Raw genomic sequence first — 22154 nt, forward strand, 5'->3', positions numbered from 1 at the left:
TCTTTCTTTCTTTCTTTCTTTCTTTCTGTCTTCTCTTATTCTTGTCTCTTCTTCTTTCTTTCTCTTCTTCGTTTCATTTCTTTTCCTTTCTTTCTTTCTTTTTCTTTCTCTCTCTCTCTTTCTCTCTCTCTCTCCCTCCCTCCTTCCCTCCCTCCCTCCCTCCTTCCCTCCCTCCCTCCCTCCCTTCTTTCCTTCCTTTCTTCCTTTCAGATTTATTTACTTATTTGGGAGAAAGAGAGAGAGTACACATGAGTAGGGGTGAGGGAGAGGTGCACAGAGGAAAAGGGAGAGAAAGTCCCATCCTAAGCAGATCCTGCTGAGTGTGGAGCCCAACTTGGGGCTCAATCTCACAACCCTCAGATCACAACCTGAGCTGAAACCAAGAGTCAGATGCTAAACTGACTGGGACACCCAGGTGCCCCTCTTTGGTACATTTCAAAGTCTGTCACAATTTTTCTTTTTTAAAAAAAATATTTATTTATTCATGAGATAGAGAGAGAGGCAGAGACACAGGCAGAGGGAGAAGCAGGCTCCATGCAGGGAGCCCGATGTGGGACTCGATCCCAGAACCTCAGGATCACACCCTGGGCCAAAGGCAGGCACTAAACTGATGAGCCACCCAGGGATTCCCCTGTCACAATTTTTTTCTGATAGTCTCTCTTCATTTCTCATGATTATAGAATCTCAAGGAAAGATTGTTCTTGACCACAAAATGAAATTGATTTATTTTTCTTTTTTCTTCTTAAATTTATTTTGAGACTGAGAGCACATGAAAGCAGGGGGAGGGACAGAAGGAGAGAGAATCTCAAGCAGACTCCACATTGAGTGTGAAGCCTGACATGGGGCTTGATTCATGACCCTGAGATCATGACCTGAGCTGAAACCAAGAGTGTTGCTTATCCAACTGAGCCATCCAGGTATACCAAGATTGATTTCAATTAAGTTTGGCTTGATTGGCTTGATTGTTTACGTAAATGCAGCAAGGATATTCATAAACATATAGGCTTCCTTAAGTTTGCTTTGTAAATCTTGAGCTATATAGTATTGAACAACTGCTAATGTCATAAAATTAACTTCTGTCTGAGAATTTTCAAAAGAAATCTCAGATGGATTTAAAAGCCTCTACTACTTATTATTTTGAGACTAGGAAACCAGTTCTAAGAAATGGTCTCCACTGAATTTTACTGCTATACCTATGAATTTAGGTGAATTCTTCTCTTCTTAAGTTCCCTAAATATCCTATAGTTCCTGGTCTGCTAGAAGTGCCCTTCCTAACCACCTGAAAGGCTTGGGAGCCTGCCAGCCAGGAGCCAGGCTAGCTTTCCTGAGTTTTGGAGTTCTGTAAGTACAGCTAAAACAAAGTGGTGGGCATATCTGACTAAATGACCCTTCAGATAAGGCCCATATTGCATAATCAATGTGTGCAATTATATCCTGGTAAAAAGGAAGGCTGCAAACTATTCAAATAACTGTATTGCCATGAAAAGTGAGGAGATTCTTTAGTGTTTCTGAGTTCTGGGGACCCAGTGAGAATCAGATATCACTTAAAATCTGTTTATTTTTTTTTAATAGATTTTATTCATTTATTCACAAGAAACACAGAGAGAGGAAGAGACATAGGCAGAGGGAGAAGCAGGCTCCCTGCAGGGACTCAATACAGGACTCAATCTCTGGACCCTGGGATCACGAGGAAAGCCAAAGGCAGACACTCAACCACTGAGCCACCCAGGTGCCCCACTTAAAATCTGTTTCTGTTTACAAAAGCAGAATTTACTAAATTGTGTTATAGAAGTGTAAAAGGAAAGAGAAATGGCTTTCTTATAGATCTGGAAGATAATTTTTTTTAAATGAGCAGTATTCCAGATAACCATAATAAAATTTCCCTTTTTGGTTTATTTAGTCTGATAGTTAATTCTTGTTCTACTGGATCTTGGGAACTGAAAAGAGTTTTGTAAACCTTGACTCGGATCACTGATACAGTCTGAAAGTTATCTAAGGGATGTCACTTCTTAAGTCTGCACCTAAGAGTCTGTTATTTGAAATGTCCATCAATTGAAGGACCTGGTAAAGTCCTTTTCAATGAGACTCTGAGACTGGCCTTTGTTCAAGACATAAGTCTGACCCTTCCCTCATAGCATCACCTCAGAGATGAGATTAGCTTAAAACAAAAACTGTTTGTAGATAACAAAGATTCAGAATGGCTGTGGTTAATTTATCACTGATAATTTTGAAATGAAGAAGATCTCATGATAAGCAAAACAAAGATAATAAAATCATTTAAAAAATTTAGACAACCATCTCTAAGCTAAGCTTCTTTCCAAAGAAACCAGTGAATACTGCATTTGGTTTATCAAAATGTATGAATATAATTTTGTAAAGGAAAAGAATCTTGAGATAGAGCATATAGTAATCCTGAGACATAATATACACAATTTACCAAGAGTGCACCAAAAATATCAAGTAAAGAGTGTCAGTAAATCTGGATCTTATTTTTATAAAAAATATAAATGAGCATTTACATTGCCATTCATTTACCATATTCCATGGGTAATATTCAATGATGTACATTTCTGACTGAGAACCAATGGCCTAGAAGCCTCTAGATTCAAATTAAAGAAATAAAGTTTGACTAAGTATTTCAAATAATACCTATTTATGACTGATAACCCCATACTGCTGTGGCCTTCATATATTAGGCAAAGCATCTCCAGGACACTAATAAATATAGGAAAACTTGAAAGAAACTATTTCTTAAGAGTTTTGATCAGTGTTTTCACTGGGGCCAAAACATATTATAGGAATCCAGAACACTGACATATTTCCAGGGATGTCCCACAAAGCATACACTTTTTAAAGTATTTATTAAATAAAATATCATTTTATTTATACCAATTTAACCCAGGGCAGGCTGAGTGTCTCTGCTGACAGTTCTTCCCAAAAAACTCTCACCATAGTCACATATCAAACAAACCTAATTATTTGTAGGACTTTTCTTTTTATAAAGTAAAAAAAAAAAAAAAAAAAAAAATTGTGAGTTTTTCTAAGGGTTCTCTGGAAAATCTCAAAGATGGCTTTAAGTGTAGAAAACATCCTGACAGTTTTGATTTTTTTCTACATTTAGGATCTCATTTTGAGGAGGCACAATTTACAAAAGTTGTCAGAGGAGTTTAGACGACTGATTAAAATAGGCTCATAGATGTCTGAGAAATATTATTTGATTTCCTACTTAATCAAAGTGACAATAAATATTTTAAAAAATATACATGGATGACACTGCAATTAGAAAGAACCTTACTTTCATAAAAAGGAAAATTTGTTCTTTTTTTCTCTTTAAATAATCAAAAACATAATAAAGTCCACATAAAACAGAAAATTATTCCAGTAAGATGCAAAATCTTTTCTCTCTAGGTGATTTACATAGAAAATGAAAAAAATTTCACCATTCACATAGTAAACAAAGGCATTCTCAATAAACCAGGTAAGCAAACGCATCAAAACAGAGTGAAATTTGCTATGATTTTAACATATTTCATAACTTCTTTTAAGATTCAGGTATTATTAGCAAAGCTAAATAGAATTCACATTCTGAATTTTTCGTTTCATTATCTTCTTTCATATTCTGGAAGAAGTTGACACTTCGCATTATAATAGATCTTAGGAGATCAAAACAAAATGTTTTATAATTCTGAGATGTCATTTATGTAAACATGCAATTTGTTCATTACTACCCTCCTCAAATTAAATAATAGACCAGTATCCTTAAAATTCTCAGTTTTAATTGCTAATATGATATTGATAGTTATACCCACATATGCAGAAGCCCTTTGGGGTCCTCAACAAGTCTGAAGAGTAGAATGATCTGGAGACCAACAAACTGAGGATTGATTCTTTAGGATAAAACTACTCTTTTTCTTTGAAAAATCAAAGTATTTATGCAATTGGATTTCTCTGTCACTATTGCTCCTAAGTGTAGGTGCAACTACACATATTATAACTTTTAATAAAAAGCAACTAACTTCTCATTCATAGAGAAAAGTGGGTATGTGGTGATAATTGAGAACTTTGCCATATGCCAGCATGACAGCAAGCTAGAAAAGCTCATGAATGAAAAACTTTTATGTAGCCATGCATTTCTCTTTTATATGTTCTTAAGGTAGCAAAAATAAATATGCACACTAACATGACCCATAGATATAGTCCCTCTAGAGCATATAATTCATTATATGTTTCAGCTTTTTATCTTATTTTAGGAATTATCTAGCTATTCAATGACTATCCATTCATTAACTCAATTTAATACCGCTCAGGGTTTTAAGCTACCTAGGAATCTTGGAAGTCATCTTTATGCCAACATGCTACAGAACAATTTTTCTTGAAATAAAATTATGAAAATCATAATTCAATTTTGTTGAACACAAATTCACATTTTATAAGAGTATTGTTAGTTTATTTAATCAGTAACCTGTATAACCATACAAAAAATACACCCAAATAGAATGAAATGTATGCTTTTATTATCAACACTGGAAGATCAAAGAGGGCATAACTGTCCTATTAAACCATACATATTAAATTAGTTTTATTTGCCAAATGTTTACCTTAATTATATGAACTTGGTTTCTTAAAATATCTTTGAATTAGTTTCTTTCAGGATTTTTTTCTTAGTGTAGCACGTTTAAAGAATTAGAAATTCAATCCTCTCATATTAAAATTTTAAGAGTATTTGATTTATATAAGCACTTACTTTTCTCTTTAAGTCAATCAGAACAGAGATTCTTTAAAATAATTGATAATGTAATTTATAAAGACTGTCTCAAGGTAAAAATATATCACACTTACAGGAGTTAAAAGTCTGAACAATGGACACATCAACATATAGACACAAAGTAAGCTTAGAACTTCAAGTCTGTAGTTTTTGCCACGTTGAGACATAACATGCATAGAAACACAAACACTGGGGCATCTGCATGGCTCAGTCAGTTAAGCATTTGCCTTTGGCTCAGGTCATGATCTTGGGGTCCTGGGATCGAGCTCCACATCAGGCTCCATGTTGAGCATGGAGTCTGCTTCTACCTCTCCCCTGCTCGTGCTATCTCTCTCTCTCTCTCTCAAATAAATAAAATCAATAGAAAGAAAGAAAGAAAGAAAGAGAGAGAGAGAGAGAGAAAGAAAGAAAGAAAGAAAGAAAGAAAGAAAGAGAGAGAAAGAAAGAAAGAAGAAGAAAGAAAAGAAAGAAAGACAAACATTCATTGGTCTAGATATTGAAGAGCTGTTTTCCTTCTTGGTGGGTGCAAAATTGTTTGAGCTTGAAATAAACAAATAGACAAACAAGCCTAATCAACCAAATTCTCTATCATCTCTTTACATAACAAAAAATATAATTTTATATTTTTATTTATAAAAATATAATTTATTAATTAATTTACAGAGATCATTAAATGACTAGACTATAAAATCAAATTCCCAATCATTGCTTCCACCATTGGGTAATAACTTCTCAGCCATAAACAAAACACACAAATGAAAGAAAACAAAACAAAACACAAAACTGATAGGAAAATAAAAGCTGGAGAGACTGAGTCAACAAAGTTCTATTGCTACTTTGGGTTCTCCTCTGGGTGTCAAGAATTGACATACCTGGGCTTCAGCTGCCCAGATGATGTACTTCTCTGGCCGAACAATTTTTCATCTCAGGAACCTTTACACCAGCAAAAATTATTGAGGACCCCAAGTACCTTTTGTTTGTGTGGATTATACCTATCAATGCTTACTATAGTAGACATTAAAGTGGAAATTTTTTAAATGTTTGTATTCTCATTCATAAGTAACTCATTGTGAATAATTCATCAAAGAGCTAACCATAGAATTACCATATGATCCAATAATTCTACTCCTGGGTATATATACACCAAAGAATTGAAATCAGGGATTCAAACAGATACTTGTAAACCAATGCTCATTGCAGCATTTTTGCATTTTTTGCAATAGCCAAAAGGTGAAAATGACCCAAATGTCCATCAATAAGGGAATGGATAAACAGATGTCTTATGTACTTACAATGGAATATTATTCAGCCCTAAAAAGGAATGAAGTTTGATACGTGCTATGACAGGGATGAACCTGGAAAGCATGTCAAGTAAAAGAAAAAAAATTACATAATTCTATTGTATGGCATATCTAGAAAAGGCAAATTCATAGTGAGGAAAAGCAAGAGGGCACCAGTTAGCTAGGACTAAGGGAGGAGGAGAATGGGAAGTCATAGCTTAATGGGCACAGAGTTTCTGTTTGGAGTGATGTCATTAGTATCACAAAATTGTGTGCTTGAAAATTGTTCAAATGGTGTATTCTGTGTTATATATGTGTTAGCCGAATTTAAAAAAAAAAAGAAAGCAAAAATAACAATAATAAAACCATTACATGTTAATATAAGTAAAATATTTTCTTGGATAAAACTATTTAAAAAATGTTTAAATGATAAGAATGATACAGTTTTACAAGTCTTTAATATCTGATTTAGAAGAAAATTCTCATAGCTGCTTCTTCATGTAGTCTGTTGTGATATCTAGGCTTGGTTGAAGTATATGAAGAAAATCTGACTTCACACAAAAATGTACTTGGAAAAAGGAGAAGTCATTTAACAGCTTTTGCAGATAATTGTGGATATTCTTCTTTGGTATTACACCAGAACTTGATAAATGAGAACTTCTTAAAGGTTATTTGCAATGTGGAATCTGAAATTACATCCTTAGGTCTATCTTGCTTTTTGAGTGGATCTCTTACGTATGCATGATTTCATAACATAAATTGATCATTTAGAATATGTTGGTTCACTGAGTCATGTAGCTCTTCCAAAGATATATTTCATTATACAATATCAAAAATCACATCAGTAAATATCACCACAAATCTCATCCAAAAATCTTTAAGTTTTGGAAAACATACAGTGATGGGTACAAGCTTTAAAAAATTCTAATTTTTGCTTGAAACCTTGGATTTCATTATTGGCAACAAATACTGTAATTTTCTCCCTTAAGCTCACTTTCTTAGTGCTTGTGAAAATACCTGCCAAATTCCCAAGTCTAAGTAACCATTTTTGGTATGTCAGTTGGGTTTTTTTTTTTTTAAATAAAAACTGGTGTTTTATGAGAAAAAAATGTATAGTTTAGCTCACAATTTAAATATTTGCACAAAGGCTTTTCTACAAGGCAGCCATTATACTTGGCATGCAGCAAAAATGCTCTTTGTGCATGCTTTCCATTTTGTCATACAGAATATTAAACAAAATTAACCCTTTGGGAGAGAAATTTGGCAATACCTAACAACATATCTGTTGACTTTTGGTTCAGCAATCCTATTTCTGAAGATATACCTTAATGATGCAAAAAATGCTTATGTACAAGTTTATTTATTATAGCAAGGTTTATAATTGTTAAAAAAAGGGGGGGGGGAGTACAACCTAATGGCCTCTCCATAGAATAGTGATTGAATAAGCTATGACAGATCTACAAAATGGAGTACTATAAAGCTGTCTAAAAGAATGAAGAAGATGCGTAAGAACTGATTCACAGGATATGCTGTTAAGAGAAAAAAGCAAAGAGTAAAAGAGTAGCCATACTATGCTACTTTGTATAAGAAAGTAAGGATATAAAGAACACCCAAGATCTCCTTAGTTGTGCAAATGAATTAGAAAAAGATAAATGAGATCCATTCTCTTAAGATGGTGGGTGGGAAAGTGGTGGAAAGAAGGGATATTGGTAACGTGGTAATGGACAGCAACAAGTGACACGTCCTTGAGTATGCCTTTTTTGTACAGGCTTGGATCTTCTAATCAGGATATGTTATGCACACCTCAAAATATAAGCAAATAAATAAAAACAAGATGTAGGAGAAGTCAAAGTTGGAATACAAGCCATAACAAATAAACCTGTTTTAAAATGAAAAACATTGAAGAGGAAGGGAAAGAAAAAAATCCATCTGCACAACTTCGGAAAACAGTGATGCTGGCTGGATTTGATAAAGCTAAAGACAAAAGGAGCTGCTCACAATTACTTTACTCTAGTTAGTAAATCTGTTTCTCATGGGGATATGTTAGCAATTCTGTAGCTACTTTATGTTTATACGAGGACTGAATAAGTGTAGATAATGAGAGTAGGATTTCTCGCTGTTGGAGAAAGAAGTTACAAATAAGGAATGCAGAAATACTGGAATAAGCCTTGTGGTTATTTTGGGTTGGAATCAGAAGTATTGCTAGGGACTCATGATTTTTTAAATATAAATAAGTACAGATAGAAAGATATAGGTATAAATATATATGTGTGGTTTCATCCTAATTCTCTATGTTGAGAAGACCCCAATAACAATGAGTGCATTTAGTTTCCAGATTTTGGTGTCCCCGGTTAAAGAAAACAGTGTTACATGGGAATAATGGTAGATTACAAGACTTGAGCATAGAAAATGCAAATGAGCTTGGAACAATTTGTGGTACCAGAAAAAAAAAAAAAAAGATGTGCTTGAAAAGAGATAGGGATATGTAAAAAATATACAGGAGCTCACCTGAAGGAACAACCCATGGCCAAATTTGGAACAGTTTGAGCAACAAAATAAATAATGATAAAAATAAATAAATACATAGATAATGACAATTCGCTTGTAGTTTATAGACTGAAACAAATTTCCACCAACTCGAAAGAAAGAAAGAAGGAAAGAATGAAAGAAAGAAAAATAGCTTTTTCTTACCGAACAACCCAACACCATTCAAGGAGTTAGGTATTCTTGAGTAACTAGGTATGGCAGGCAGAAGAATAGCCCCCCAATGATGTTCATGTCCTTGCCTCCAGATATTGCAAATATATTATCTCCCAAGACAAAGACACTTCATAGAGGTGATTAAATTAAGGACTTTGAGTTGGGGAGACCCAGAGATTACCTCTAGGTGGGCCCAAGGTAATCCCAAGGATCCCTGGCATTAACATTGCATCTATAAAGAACTTCCTAAGAGGATAAATGGAAAATAGTAAAATGGTCATTTTTCATTTCCAAGATGTGGAATGAACTGAAATAAGCAAGATCCTGAACTATACGCATCTATTAAGGAACCTTCTTTTTGAGAGAAAAAGAGAGAGGGATAGGGGAAAGGCATGGAGAGGGGGAAGCAGACTCTCTGCTGAGCAGGGAGCCTGACACGGGGCTCGATCCCAAGACCCCAGGATCATGACCTGAGCCAAAGGCAGACACTTAACCGACTGAGCCACCCAGGTGTCTCCCCACCTTTTAAAAATATTTTATTTATTATTAAGGATTTTTTTTATAGGCTTGTCAACTCTGTGAATGCTTCTGGAAGAATACATAGGGTTTTACAGAGGGTCTCAGATGAAAGGAAGGCTTCTCTTGCATTATTTTACCTTCACTTGAAATGTCTGGCCATGTGAATGAAATACATTTCCAATTTTTAAAATGTTAATTAAAATAAATATTTATTGAAGGAATACACTGGGTATGAAAATTCATTGCAAAGACATCTTTTTGGTTTAAATTTAGACTTTCTCTTCCCTCCCCCCCAACCCAATCTTCTTTTCCCTTCTCCTCCCTTTCTTCTTTAATATATTGTGCCCACAAGGGGATTAAAGTGGCTTAATTAAAATATTGCAATTTAAAAAGAACACATTGTACTCTACCCTTTGAGAAATTCATTTCAGGAGCTGATCCTTGGTGGCTTGGCACAGGAGGCTGCCTCACCAAGGAGTGGGCTGTCTCTGAGCCTTCAGGAAACTGTTTCCTTCATAGGATAAACTTGAAATCATCTTGATTTTTTTGGGGGGCGGGGGGAGAGGATTAGTTTCTAGTGACCTTTATGATCAAACTTAAATGTTTGCATGTATTATTTTTTTTTTCATTCGGGCAGCTTTTATTGACTGTCTACTGTCAGCCACGGACATGTCAGTGTTTGAGGAGGTAGATGGGAGTTTTATAACCTCAGCTTTTTACCAGTAGGCAATCTAAGAGACTGAGACAAGTGAGATGGCAGTAAGACAACCAGCATTCCCGGAATTAATCACTTTTGTCTCTCCTTCATGAGACCAGGGGCCATAAAACAGGGTCAGCTAATGACGGCTCATGGCCAAAGCTGACCCGGGGCCAAATCCAATTTATGGTTGAGTCACCCCACTCTCTCTTTTTGTAAACAAAGTTTTATTGAAACACACAGCCACATCCATCTGTTTATATGTTGTCTCTGGCTGCTTTCCCACCAAAATGACTGAGTTGAATAGTTATAACAGCAACTATATGACTCTCAAAGCCTGAACTACTTATTCTCTGGCCTGAACAGAAGAAGTTTGCTGACCCCTGTTATAAACTCACCTGAGCAAAAAAGAGTCCAATGCGTCATGTGGAGCTACAACCAGAACTAAACCTGTCTTAGTAGGGATTAGGAGACAGAAGAAATTGAGAGTCTGGTGGTCGTTTGAGGACTGAACCTTAGCATAGTTCAGCATGCACTTTTTCTAGAAGAGCGCTCATGCATCACGACAGTACAGGCAAGCAGAATAATGGAGTTCAGCAATGAGTAAAGTCAGAGCAGGTTCCACCCACATTTGCTTTTCTTGGCCAGTGGTACATGTGAGAGAGGATGGATAAATGTCATAAGTCTACACTCATGGGTGCAGCTAGAAGTATGGGATTTGATGAGCACCTAGCTGCATGAGCAAATCATAAAAACATATTGCATGAAAAAAGTAGTGTTTATGTCAAAACTGTTTATGTCAAAAATAGATGCGTACAGATCAACAATTTACATCCTGTTACATCACTTATAAGCAAAAGGTCTGCATTAAACACATTGCCTTGTGGGAGAGGACAAAGGGAGTGGCTGTGGGAATAAGAATGAATCAATCACCTCATGAGACAATGAGGAGACCTCACGCAGACAGATGATGACACTGTGCAGTGAGTGGAACAGTTTAATCAACTCAGGTCCCCAGCACCTGAGGTCTGAGGACAACATAACCAAATGGAAGGAAGGGATGGGGGGGTGGTGGGAGAGAAAGGAGGAAGGAGAGAAGAAGACAAAGGAGGAGTGAAAGAACCTGGAGACGGAAACCCTGGGTGGCTCAGCGGTTTAGTGCCACCTTCGGCCCAGGACGTGATCCTGGAGACCCGGGATCGAGTCCCACGTCGGGCTCCCTGCATGGAGCCTGCTTCTCCCTCGGCCTGTGTTTCTGCCTCTCTCTCTGTGTCTCTCATGAATAAATAAATAAAATCTTAAAAAAAAAAAAAAAAAAAAAGAACCTGGAGCCATATTCTGATTGTGTCATAGCTCTGGCAATTCAATACATTTGTAACCTTGTGACAGCAGTCATGACTCAACTTCCAAACAACCCAGAGTCTGAATAGTGGAGGCAGTGGTGGTGATGATGTGTGTGTGCATGTGTGTGTGTGTGTGTGTGTGTGTGTGTGTGTGTGAGAGAGAGAGAGAGAGAGAGAGAGAGAGGTAAGAAGGGGTCAGAGCCATGAGGACTCCAAGCCAAATGAGGTCCAGTTCAATCTTCAGGGAATGGAGCCAGTCTAAGGTAGGCAGGCTGTAAGAGTCTTAGCAAAGTAGGGTCCAGGGTCCAGTTGGGATCCACAGCCCAGATGAGAGCTTGCTGCTCTGGCACATGGTGTGAATCAGGAGAGAAGACTGCAGCTCTTTGGACACTCACCTCAGGCATATTAGGTCATTAATTTAGTCTATTCTGGGGAGTGGGTTCAGAATATGATAGTAGGTTTCTATTGACTCAGGAACTGCGCCGAAGACTTGGGCAACTGTGGGTTCAAGGTCATCAGAGATAATCTTTGGATTCTTTGGGCAAATGTCATCATCCCTCTGTGCTTATTTTCCACAATTTGATATGTGTTTTGACTGCCTCAATGGACTGTTTTGCTGATCAAATGAAATGACACATCTGGAAAAACTCTGGAAAAAATAGAGCACCCCACACCTTAGTTACTAATATATTTAAGCATTTCTTAGAAAATAATTCCTCCTTCTCATCTACTCCATCAGCTCGGTTTGCTGGAAAGAAAGAAAAAAGGGAGCTGGTAATATCTCCTAGCTGCCAATTTACTCTGCAAGGCTTAAGAGAAAACATATCAGCTTTTGTTATTTTGGTAATTTTCTTCAAAAGGAACATGTATTATTACACATAATTTCATCCTTAAATTCTCAAACATTAAGTCAGTCCTTTCCCATAGTTTTCAAACACTTCTGAGCTGTAGCTCAGGACCGCCCAGTTTACAGCTGGCTCCCCCTGGGCCACCTGCACTGCTGACCCCCCAGGCTTTATCTCAGGGTGACCCATTAGCTGACCCATTAGCCTCACAAACAGGAGAGATGAGCAAGATACTGGAGTTCACCAGTCAGTGGCTTTATGGGTAAGGAAAGATATACTAAGATTGTAGTTTTCAAAGAATACAATAAATATACTGGTATCATTTTCTATTATCAAATAATTCAATACATTTCTAAACTACACTTTTTCTCTTTTAAAAAATAATTTGAAAATTATTAGCAGGGCCTAACTAGAGAGTTAAATTCACTTGTTACCCAGCTAACATTTGGGACACACACACACACACACGTATACATATATTATATATATTATATTCATTTCTGCAATATCAACTTCAAATTACATATACAGTTCTGTCATTGGCTGCTTTTAAAATACAGTATTTCATCACTAGTACCTTTTTATGTTACTAAATTTTCCTCAGTAACATGAGTTTTAAGTACCAAATACTATTTGGTCACATAAATGTGTCATAGTTGATTGACCTTTTCTGTAGTTAGTAGTTAGGTTACTTATATTTTTTTTACCATTAAAAGTGACGTTTTCATGAATATTCTTTCACATGCATCTTTAATAACATTGCTGATTGTTTCCTAGAATAGATTCATGAAATTCGAACTACTGTGACAAAATATGCTGAGATTTTTAAGTCTCTTGATACTTAGTTCCAAATTGTTTTTCAGAACCACTTATATATATTATATTATATTCCAATTGGTACCAGCATTGAGTCTCAGCTTTAAAAAGCAAAAAACAAACACACACACACATACACACACACACACAAAACTCTTGCTTATTTGAGAAGTGCAGGGAACAAATTGTTTTGTTCTTCCCAGCATCCCTTTGGGGAACATTCCTTCCCCTGTTCCATAATCATTCAAATCAGACCCTAGAAGCATAAACACTATTCAGCAATGACACGCATATTGTATGCCTCCATGTGACGACACCACTTATTTTCTTGCTGAAATTGGCTTTGCATCATAAAAAAACAAAACTCTCACAATTCATCTTGATTATTTTAGAAAATGTCTTATGCAAACAGCATCCTGCATTCATATTACTCTTCTAGAGGAATCCAGGCTTCATTGGGTCAGGGCTTCCCTCTCAGTGATAAAAAGCTCTCCAGAGTATCTTTTCTTTTTGGATTTTTGGCTCCACACAGTATCAGCCCCTGATGTAGCCGATGCAAATGATGGTATTTCTAGCTCAGTGTGTAATAACTTATGGAAGGAAAGCATGTAGAAAGGCTAGGCTGTTCATCCAGTGTAAGCTAGGGAGGAATGTGATGGGAAACATGTGAGCCTACCAAAAGCATGCAGGAGACAGAGGTTTAAAAAAAGTGTGTGAAATGAAGCAAAACAGCAGGAGGACTATGTTTTTCAGAGTTTAGATGTAAGCAAAAAGATGAGTCCTGACATAAAAGATACATTGATTTTCACTGTCTGGCTTTGATTGTGGAGAGAGGCAGAGGTGAGCTAGGGAAAAAAATCCAGAAACCTTTGGGAGAGCACGATGAAGAACCTATATGCACAAAAGCCTGGACTCAGGGATTTGGGTTCAAGAAACTTCCAGTGAAGACCTGGGATCTCCTACTGGATGAGGGCAGGCTCCATGGAAGAGCTACCTGCAGTTTACCTATTCACACATTGCTCCTTTCTAAGGGTCGTCAGCAGTTAAATAGCTCTCTTTCATTATTGAGTACAGAAGTTAAATGCTCATTATGGTTGTTTTACTAAAGAGTTATGATGTAGTAGGGGGGAAAAGGACACTTCAGTTTGGAGGAGAGTGCTTATATCTCTCTTGGTTAGACATTCCTAAAAAAAAATAAATAATAGCTTATTCATAACTCAAGGCTTCACGGCTTCCCTTTGGCAGCTCTTGGAATTGTTTGCATCAAGACTGGATGGAAACAGTCTCTGAAGGGTTTACCTGGCAAACTTTACAGAATAGTTGCTCCGAGTCACCGCTGGGAAGAGATGCTGAAGGGGAAAGAAAAAGGCATAAACTAACAATTATAGGCTAAGAGAAATACCCCAATTAACTTTCTGTTTTAGCAAAAGTTAAACGTGTGCACTCCCTAACCACCACTATAATGAGCTGATCAAGCTATTAAGCTATTATTTCTCAGTTCTAATCCACCTTTCTGCATCATATTTAGTGATACTGGAGCACATTCCTGCTTTGCCAGAAGGCTCTCTGTTAGGCTGTTCAGTAGGGGACATTACAGGGAGACAGTGGTGCTAGAGAAGGGAGACCCATCAGCCCAGCCAGCAAGGCACTGGGGTGCAGTGGGCTGCTTTCTGCAGTGGCCGTGTCTGTGCTACCATAGAATTCTTTGAGTGTTCTTTCAGATGCCCAGGTAAAAACCTTCTATCTAGGTAGCAGTTCTGGATAAATTTATTCTGCATAAATAACTGGTGTGGGGTCTGACTTTTGACTGACCCGTGAGCCTACATAGATCTTTCTACACAATCAGACAGGTGGCCAGAAAGGTACGATCACCTTTCTTTCTGATATGGTGTTCCAGCTTGTCCGTCACTGGCTGTGAACAGATAATCCAAATGTGGTATGTCCATACAATGGAATGGAATATTATTTGGACATAAAAAACAATAAAGTAGTAATACATGTTATAACATGGATGGATCCTGAAAACACGATAAGTGAAGGAAGCCAGCCACAAAAGGCTACATATTATACAATGCCAATTACATGAAATTTCCCAAATAGGCAAGTATATAGAGATGGCAAGTAGATTAGTGGTTACTTTGGATGGGGGCAGGAGGAGAAGGAGATGAGCAAGGGGAGGCGGGGAATGGGGATTGATTGTTAACGGGATTTTTAATGCAAGATGAAAATGTTTTAAATCAGATTGCAGTGATGGGTGCACCATCCCGTGAATACATTAAAAAGCATTGAATTGCACCCTGTAAATGCATGAGTTGTACTGTATGTGGATTATATATCAAAAACCTGTTAAAAATGGCAGGACTAGTCTCTGGAGGCCTATGATTTCTAATATTCCGCTTAACGTTCTTACCTGTTCCATAAATATTTCTTGAGACCTATTGTGTGTTAGAAACCGCACTGGGTATTGGGAATATAAAGATCAGTTGGACACAGTTCTCATCCTAAAGAGTTTATAATCTGTTACGCAAAAGAGGTGTAGCCAAATAATCAGTGCAAAACGGTAACGACATCCCACGGTGCATGTTCTTGGTAGAAAGAACTATTTAAACTCTTTTTTTAATTTTTTTTTTTACTTTTATTTAAAAAAAAATTTTTATTGGAGTTCAGTTTGCCAACATATAGCGTAACACCCAGTGCTCATGCCGTCAAGTGTCCCCCTCAGTGCCCATCACCCAGTCACCTCAACCCCCCACCCACCTCCCTTTCCACCACCCCTTGTTCGTTTCCCAGAGTTAGGTGTCTCTCATGTTTTGTCACCCTCACTGATATTTAAAAAAATATATTTAAACTCTTCTTTGACGGCTGCATGCTAAGGGATTGCCAATCGGAGGAAGAGCGGGTGGTCCTAGGAGGCTGTGTAGGAGTCCTGCAGCTGGCAGAGGGGACGGGCTCTGCAGGCAGGGGAGCGAGCGCACCCATCACCCATCGGGAAGCTAAGCGGTCCCGGGGGGCAGACACCCAGGGGGAGGATGGACTGGAGGACAGCTGAGCTGGAACCTGGGCCCCTGGCTGGTTTTTCCTGTTTTCCTCTCAACAATCCTGCCGATCCTCTCTCAGCTGCTGCCTCTCCTTTGCCCCCGATTCCCATGTAAACGTCCTTGGCCTCAGTCTCTTTTGCCAGCCAGCCACGTTTTCTCCTCTTCTTCTTACTATCTTCCTTGTCTCTCCACCATGATGGTTGCAATAATATATTGTCTATTTGCTCTTCTTCAGCAGATCTTCTGTCCCTTCTGCTCTTTCCCTATTAGCGCCACTTTGGCAGAGGGTTCCGGCTTGTCTCTTTGATCTGTGAGGCTCCTTAAAGGTTTTGGTAGCTAAAAATCCGGAGGTCAGTGTTATGCTAAGTTCTGCTTTCTGTACTTGACCAAGGACAAGCGCTTATTAGTATTCAAAAATGATACATTCTTGTATTTTCTCCCTAATGTTTTTCTCAAATCAGGAAGACAGAGCACAGGGGTCCCGTGACTGGGGCATCCATTAGACATGACTATCATCTTGCGGTTCCTGGAATCTCCCAGGGTCATGTCTTTTGCTTGGATACCAGATTTGTCAAATGAAGAATGTGGTCCTCCTGCCCAAAACACTTTTTTGACTTTACTCACAATGACACCGACACTTCATTATTCCAGACACAGGAAACCACATGCCTTGGCTCTGGAGTTGTGAAGTTAACACATCTGGTCCTGATAGTCTCTTTGCCAAGGTATCATCTCAAACAGGTAGTGACCAAATACAAGAATATTTCGTGGACTTAGGCTTGAGTAAGGGGAGAAGTGACAGGTGGCAGAGAAGGGAAGGTGAAAAGCGAAGATGATCTGGAAAAAAAGAAGCGGGGTTGGGGGATAGTGGGGTGGGGTGAGGATGGGTGGGGGATGGTTAGGGATCATATTCAAACCAGTTTATGCCAAGAGTGAGTTATCTACAGTGGGGTAAAGTGTTATTGCCTCTGACGTGCCCCTCATTCCTAAAGCCAGTTATAAAAATTCTTGGAAAAATAAGAAGAAAAATGAGATTGATGTTTGTTGGGGACTATACTGTGGTGGCATGTGGGCACCAGTGTCAGCTGATGGGACAGTTCAGTGGATCACAGGGGGGAGAAGGCCAGCCAAGCTTACCACAGATAAGCTTGCATACCCACCTCAGCAAGGGGGTGGGTGTCGCTGCTGGTCATGGAGGCCTGTCTGGATCTCCTAAAAGAAGCCACTTGAGGAATTCACATTTAATAGCTTGCCAGTATTTCTTTTAAATTTTATTTTCGGGATCCCTGGGTGGCGCAGCGGTTTAGCGCCTGCCTTTGGCCCAGGGCGCGATCCTGGAGACCCGGGATCGAATCCCACGTCAGGTTCCCAGTGCATGGAGCCTGCTTCTCCCTCTGTCTGTGTCTCTGCCTCTCTCTCTCTCTCTCTCTCTCTCTGTGACTATCATAAAATAAATAAATAAATAAATAAATAAATTTTATTTTCAATAAATATTCATATCACAATTACTATCAAAGATTAGTCATAGAAATTAAATTTTCTTTTTTAGTTGTGTCCCCAATGTACCTTGTCAGCATTATGAAAATGAATGTTTTCTTGAAAATGGATTTTCAGAGGGCAGGAAATGACTCCTGGGAGGGAGTGGGGGAAGTATGTCTCCACCCTGTGTGTAGTGAAGGCTGGCCTTCCTAGGCCTCCTGGGCCTCCTGGGCCTTCCCACCTCCCCACCTCGCTGCCCCTCCTTCCTCCAGCTCCCCAACTGCACTGAAGGGCCCACCCTGACTCTCCCTGCTTTCTGCACTTTCTTTTCTCTCTGCAAAAACATAGCTCTGATAATCTCAAATATCCCTTGGCCTGCCAGGTTTGTATTATGTTGGAAAGTCAAAGATTCTGAACAGAGAGAGGTATCAAGCCTTCCCCTGGGCTTCCTTTTCCTTTCTACTCCTCAATTCTCTCTCTCCCCACCCTAATCCCACCCTTTCCCCCAAGAACAAAGCAATATAGCCCTCAACTACCAAACAAGTGCTAAATGTATTCAAATAGCTTCCTGAGCTGGGGAACTGTCTACATCTGAACCCTTGGTTCAACCAGCCAAGTGCCCTGCTGTAGTTACCATCTCTGATTTTACTTCATATCAATCTAAATCATGAAATCAACCATGACAAAGCTGATCATGCCCCAAACACAGTGTCATTGTAAGGCATCAATGCCCCTCATGGGAGGAGGCTCAGTGTCTCCCTGAGGCCATGCCTCTGTGCCCAGGGAAATGTTGACACAGATTTTTTCAGTGTGTCTTTAAGGGCTATAGCTCAGTATGGTCCCTTGGGAAGGGAAATGCCTTCTTCTTGAATTTCTAATTAATATTCCTCCTCACCTTCTAGGGGTCCTCCTCTGGGACAACCCATCAAGTCTTGGTTCAAGTGAAGCTGGCCTCGCTTTGCCAACACTGCCTGAAATGTTGTGATCCCAGAACTGACTCTGGTCAAGTTTGATGATGAGCTGCATCACATTAACTACTGAATTATTCAGGAAGCTTCTCTACTCCCTCGCAGAGGAAACCGAGGAGACCATTGGAAACCATTGAAAGGAAGCAGAGATAATTTGGGAAGCTACGTTTAGTTTCCTTAAGGCTCCCCCTTTGCAGGCTCTCTGGAGATGGCTGCAATTAAGCTCCCTGCCCTGCCCCCACCCCAGCATGAAGGACTCAGTGGGCAGCTGTGGTTTTATGAGTTTTTCTTGTGCGAACCTCATTAAACTTCAGATTCCTCAGGGTAAAAAGCAAATGGGGAATGAGAGTTGCCTGCCTGGGAGATGCTGAGGTTAAACACTGAGCAATAAAGCCATTCACTGATTTCAAACTTCTCTTTGTTGTTTCTTTGGCTTTCCCTCGAGACTTCTGTATGCCCAAAGTTGAGCAGTAGAATGTGGGGGCATGGGGCTGTGGGGATGCAGTTTATGAGTAGGTGGTGTGTGTGTGTGTGTGTGAGACAGAGAGAGAGAGAAGGTCAAGGAAGGTCATACAGGGTGAGAGAAGTTTGCAGGTCTTGGCTTCTCTTTATTACAAACCCAGGAGCATTTGAAGCTTGTCACAAGGAGCCATTGGTCCACAGAACTGCCCCTTAAGTCCTCCAGCATCTCTCTGCAGCAGGCTTTCAACATTCGCCTCTGGGTAACAGGTCAGAGGGAGCAGACCAGCACTGCTACGCTGTGGTCTGCAAGTCAGGCTGACTCCCGCCAATATCATCAGCTTTGCACGATGAGGGCTGAAGTATCTAATGCTGGACCTGAAGCTGCTTCCCAATTTCTAAGGCAGTGACTCATGGAGATATCAAGAGTCACGCCTGCGAAGGGGTGTGGCAAGAAATTTCCCATAACACAATGAAATTCGTTGATGGTTTACTTTAAAAAAAAAAGTAAAATGTTCTTCATATTATCCCTAGAATGTTGTCCCTGACATTCTCCCACATATCGATATGCTTTTCTGTGTCCCAGTGACTTATAACCACCATCCTAGGTATACAATGGCTTCGAGCATCATTCTTTGGGTAATGAGGGTTGCTGATCTGAGGCAGGCATTTCACCATTTCCCATGGAGGAGACCAGAAAGGAGAAGCAACAACAGTAACAGCAGATGCAACCAGACAAACAAAGCTGAACCGGTCTGTGGGGTTCTAGCTCTTACAGCAATCTCCCACTGGTAGAGGCCGTGCGACAGGAAGGGCTTAGGGCTGTGTCTGGGCTCTTTAGGCGCCTTCTGCTATGGTGAAGGTGGTGGTCACCATCGTGTATTTGGCAGGCACAGACTCTCAGACGGGCTTTCATAACCAACTCCATTTCCACTTTCCCTAGGCCCTTTCCTGCGACTCGTCCATGTCCATTGCTCTTCCCACCAGCCTAGGAGGAAGAATCACCTTGCAGTTTTGTCCTCTTTCTGCACTGTGGCAAGTCTGACAAGTGCCTCCCAGGCCACTGGGCAAGTCCTTGTTATTTCTCCACTGTACCTCCCTCTTTCCTCCAATGGGAATGTGGTATTACTTTTTTGTGATTAAACCTTGGAAACAGGTGTATTTTCTATTGAATTAAAAAAAAATCCTGAAGGAATCTGAGCGGTGATACTGGTGACAGTCATATACCAAAGCTTAGAAAAGCCATTTTGGTTTTTATTTATATCACACACAAATTATATGTTCATATTTTAGCTCCAGACTTTCTTTGCTAAATGCCCAGAGAGAGAAGTAGGACAATGGGTGATGGATTGCTTCAAATACTCAAGAACCTCTGAGTCTATCACTAGATAAAAAGCAAATGGAGGATCCTTGACAGGTTAAAATCAAGTATTTGGGGTTTCTCCACTGGAGCGAATGAATTTCCACTTTAATACCTTTCTTAGAATTCCCCCTGCTACTCTATACTGTGATCCTTTCAACTACTGAGCTTATTTCTGGTGTGTGTCATGAGTTTTAAATCTGACAATGGCTTTTAATTAAATTCTTGTTTATCATTCAGTTAATGGGCTAAGACTAATGATGAAAGGAAAAACAGGCTTTCAACAATTTTCTCACCCATCATATGATACTTGAGAAAAATAATAAAGTGATTTACTCAAGGGTGAGTTGGTATAAACGCCATTTCCCCTATTTGTTCTCTTATATGATTTCTGGAATGATTTGGGACAGGCACTCTGCTTGGGTACATCAAGAAATTACTATAAATCTGTCCAGAGGAGCTCAGAGACATCCAACATCTCCCTCAAGCCAGGAGCTGCTGCTAGGTCTGGGCACAGAGCCATGTGCAGTGTGATCCTTGAAATTTGAAATGACAAATCTTCAGGGTCACCTTTCTTGCTTTTCTCTTTTTCAAGTATTTACACTGGAAACTTTAAGCACATTCCTATTAAATGCACACCAGTTGGTCTGATTTCCCCGGCCTCATTTCCTTTGTGCCTGTCTTCTCCACCCCTCCACCTCAAATTTCTAAATAGTGAGCAGGGTTTGAAAGTTAGGAGTCCTGAGTGCTCCTCTCTGCAGTGAAATATATGACCTTGGGATAGTTGCTCAATCACTTCGTACCTCATTTTTTCCACCTAAAGAGCAACGATGATCACACTATTCTCTGAGCTATCAGAATGAAATATTGTGAGGATCGGTTATGGAAGTGAAGGTTTAAAATGAAAACCAAAGGAGAAACCAGGAGCCTCTGACTATCAAAGGATATACTTAGACGAACTTCCTCGAGGATGCCTATGGTCGTTATCATGGGGTACTTAGAAAAGTCAATGACTTCAGGCTTTGTAGTGGGAACACACATGGAAGCTGAGTTTGCAAGTTGACCATCATGGCCATAAAAATGTTTCTAAGTCTCTTTGTTTAATCCAAGCCAGCAATCTCAAATTTCCTCCTTTGGTCTTGTAGGAGGAAGGTTAGAGATAAGATTTTGATGCACCCTGCAAGTAGTCCATTTGCCTGCATTGGAAAGGAGGATCCAGTCTGAGCATTTTGAAGCCCCCAGATTCAGAAGTCCTAAGTGAGTGGTCCTAGAGATTCCATGGATAAAATTCAAAGATTCTGTGGATGGGGAAAAAAAATGACATCTTTGTTTTCACTAAACTTTTTCTGAAATTAAGTATTTTCTTCAATTATAAATGTGGGCAATAAACCATAATAGTATTGGCAGTACCTGTGTCTTTGTTACTATCAAAAATTAAAGATATTTCCATATGATATTGCTATTGTTACATGTACCTTAAAATATAATTTACACTGATCACTGCTTTGAAATTGCAAACATTATTAGATCAGCTGTTAGCACTGGATGAGTTAATAAAGAAGCACTTGTATAACACTATATGGCACATTTGATTAAAAATATTTTTTCTACTTCAGTATAATTGGATTTCCTTGAAACTCTATGTATTTGACTTTGTGTATTTAAAAACATTATTCTGTGAAGGGGTCAGTATTATTTTGTGAAGGTTAAGACCGCCTGCCCCAGAGTCTGCCTGAGGCCTAGAGCCTGGAGACAGCAGCTTTGAGCAAGGGGCAGAGCCCAGGCCTCCCTCCTGAATTATAGTCAGAAAGCCTAGGGCTGAGCCCTGGGGTCACCTCTGTCTAGCTGTGGGTCACTTAGCTTCTCAGAGCTTCCATTTCCTCCC

The 22154-nt window shown here is 39.2% G+C and overlaps 1 long non-coding RNA gene across 9 annotated transcripts in view; it reads left to right on the forward strand.

Annotated features, from left to right (window-relative positions):
- The window catches only part of LOC102151716, a 37390-nt gene extending 18529 nt beyond the window's left edge, over positions 1–18861 (forward strand). For 2 of the 9 annotated variants that reach the window (XR_005363419.1, XR_005363420.1), the window contains 2 exons: positions 3409–3478; positions 18385–18861. This is a non-coding gene — a long non-coding RNA (uncharacterized LOC102151716). Of the gene's footprint in view, positions 1–758; positions 817–1572; positions 1633–3408; positions 3479–9310; positions 11024–18384 lie in introns of those variants that run through there. The other 7 variants (XR_005363417.1, XR_005363421.1, XR_005363422.1 and 4 more) reach the window with 6 other exon arrangements.
- Positions 18862–22154: the final 3293 nt, after the last annotated feature.

Source organism: Canis lupus, chromosome 8, assembly GCF_011100685.1.
Source record: "Canis lupus familiaris isolate Mischka breed German Shepherd chromosome 8, alternate assembly UU_Cfam_GSD_1.0, whole genome shotgun sequence".
NCBI lineage: Eukaryota > Metazoa > Chordata > Mammalia > Carnivora > Canidae > Canis > Canis lupus.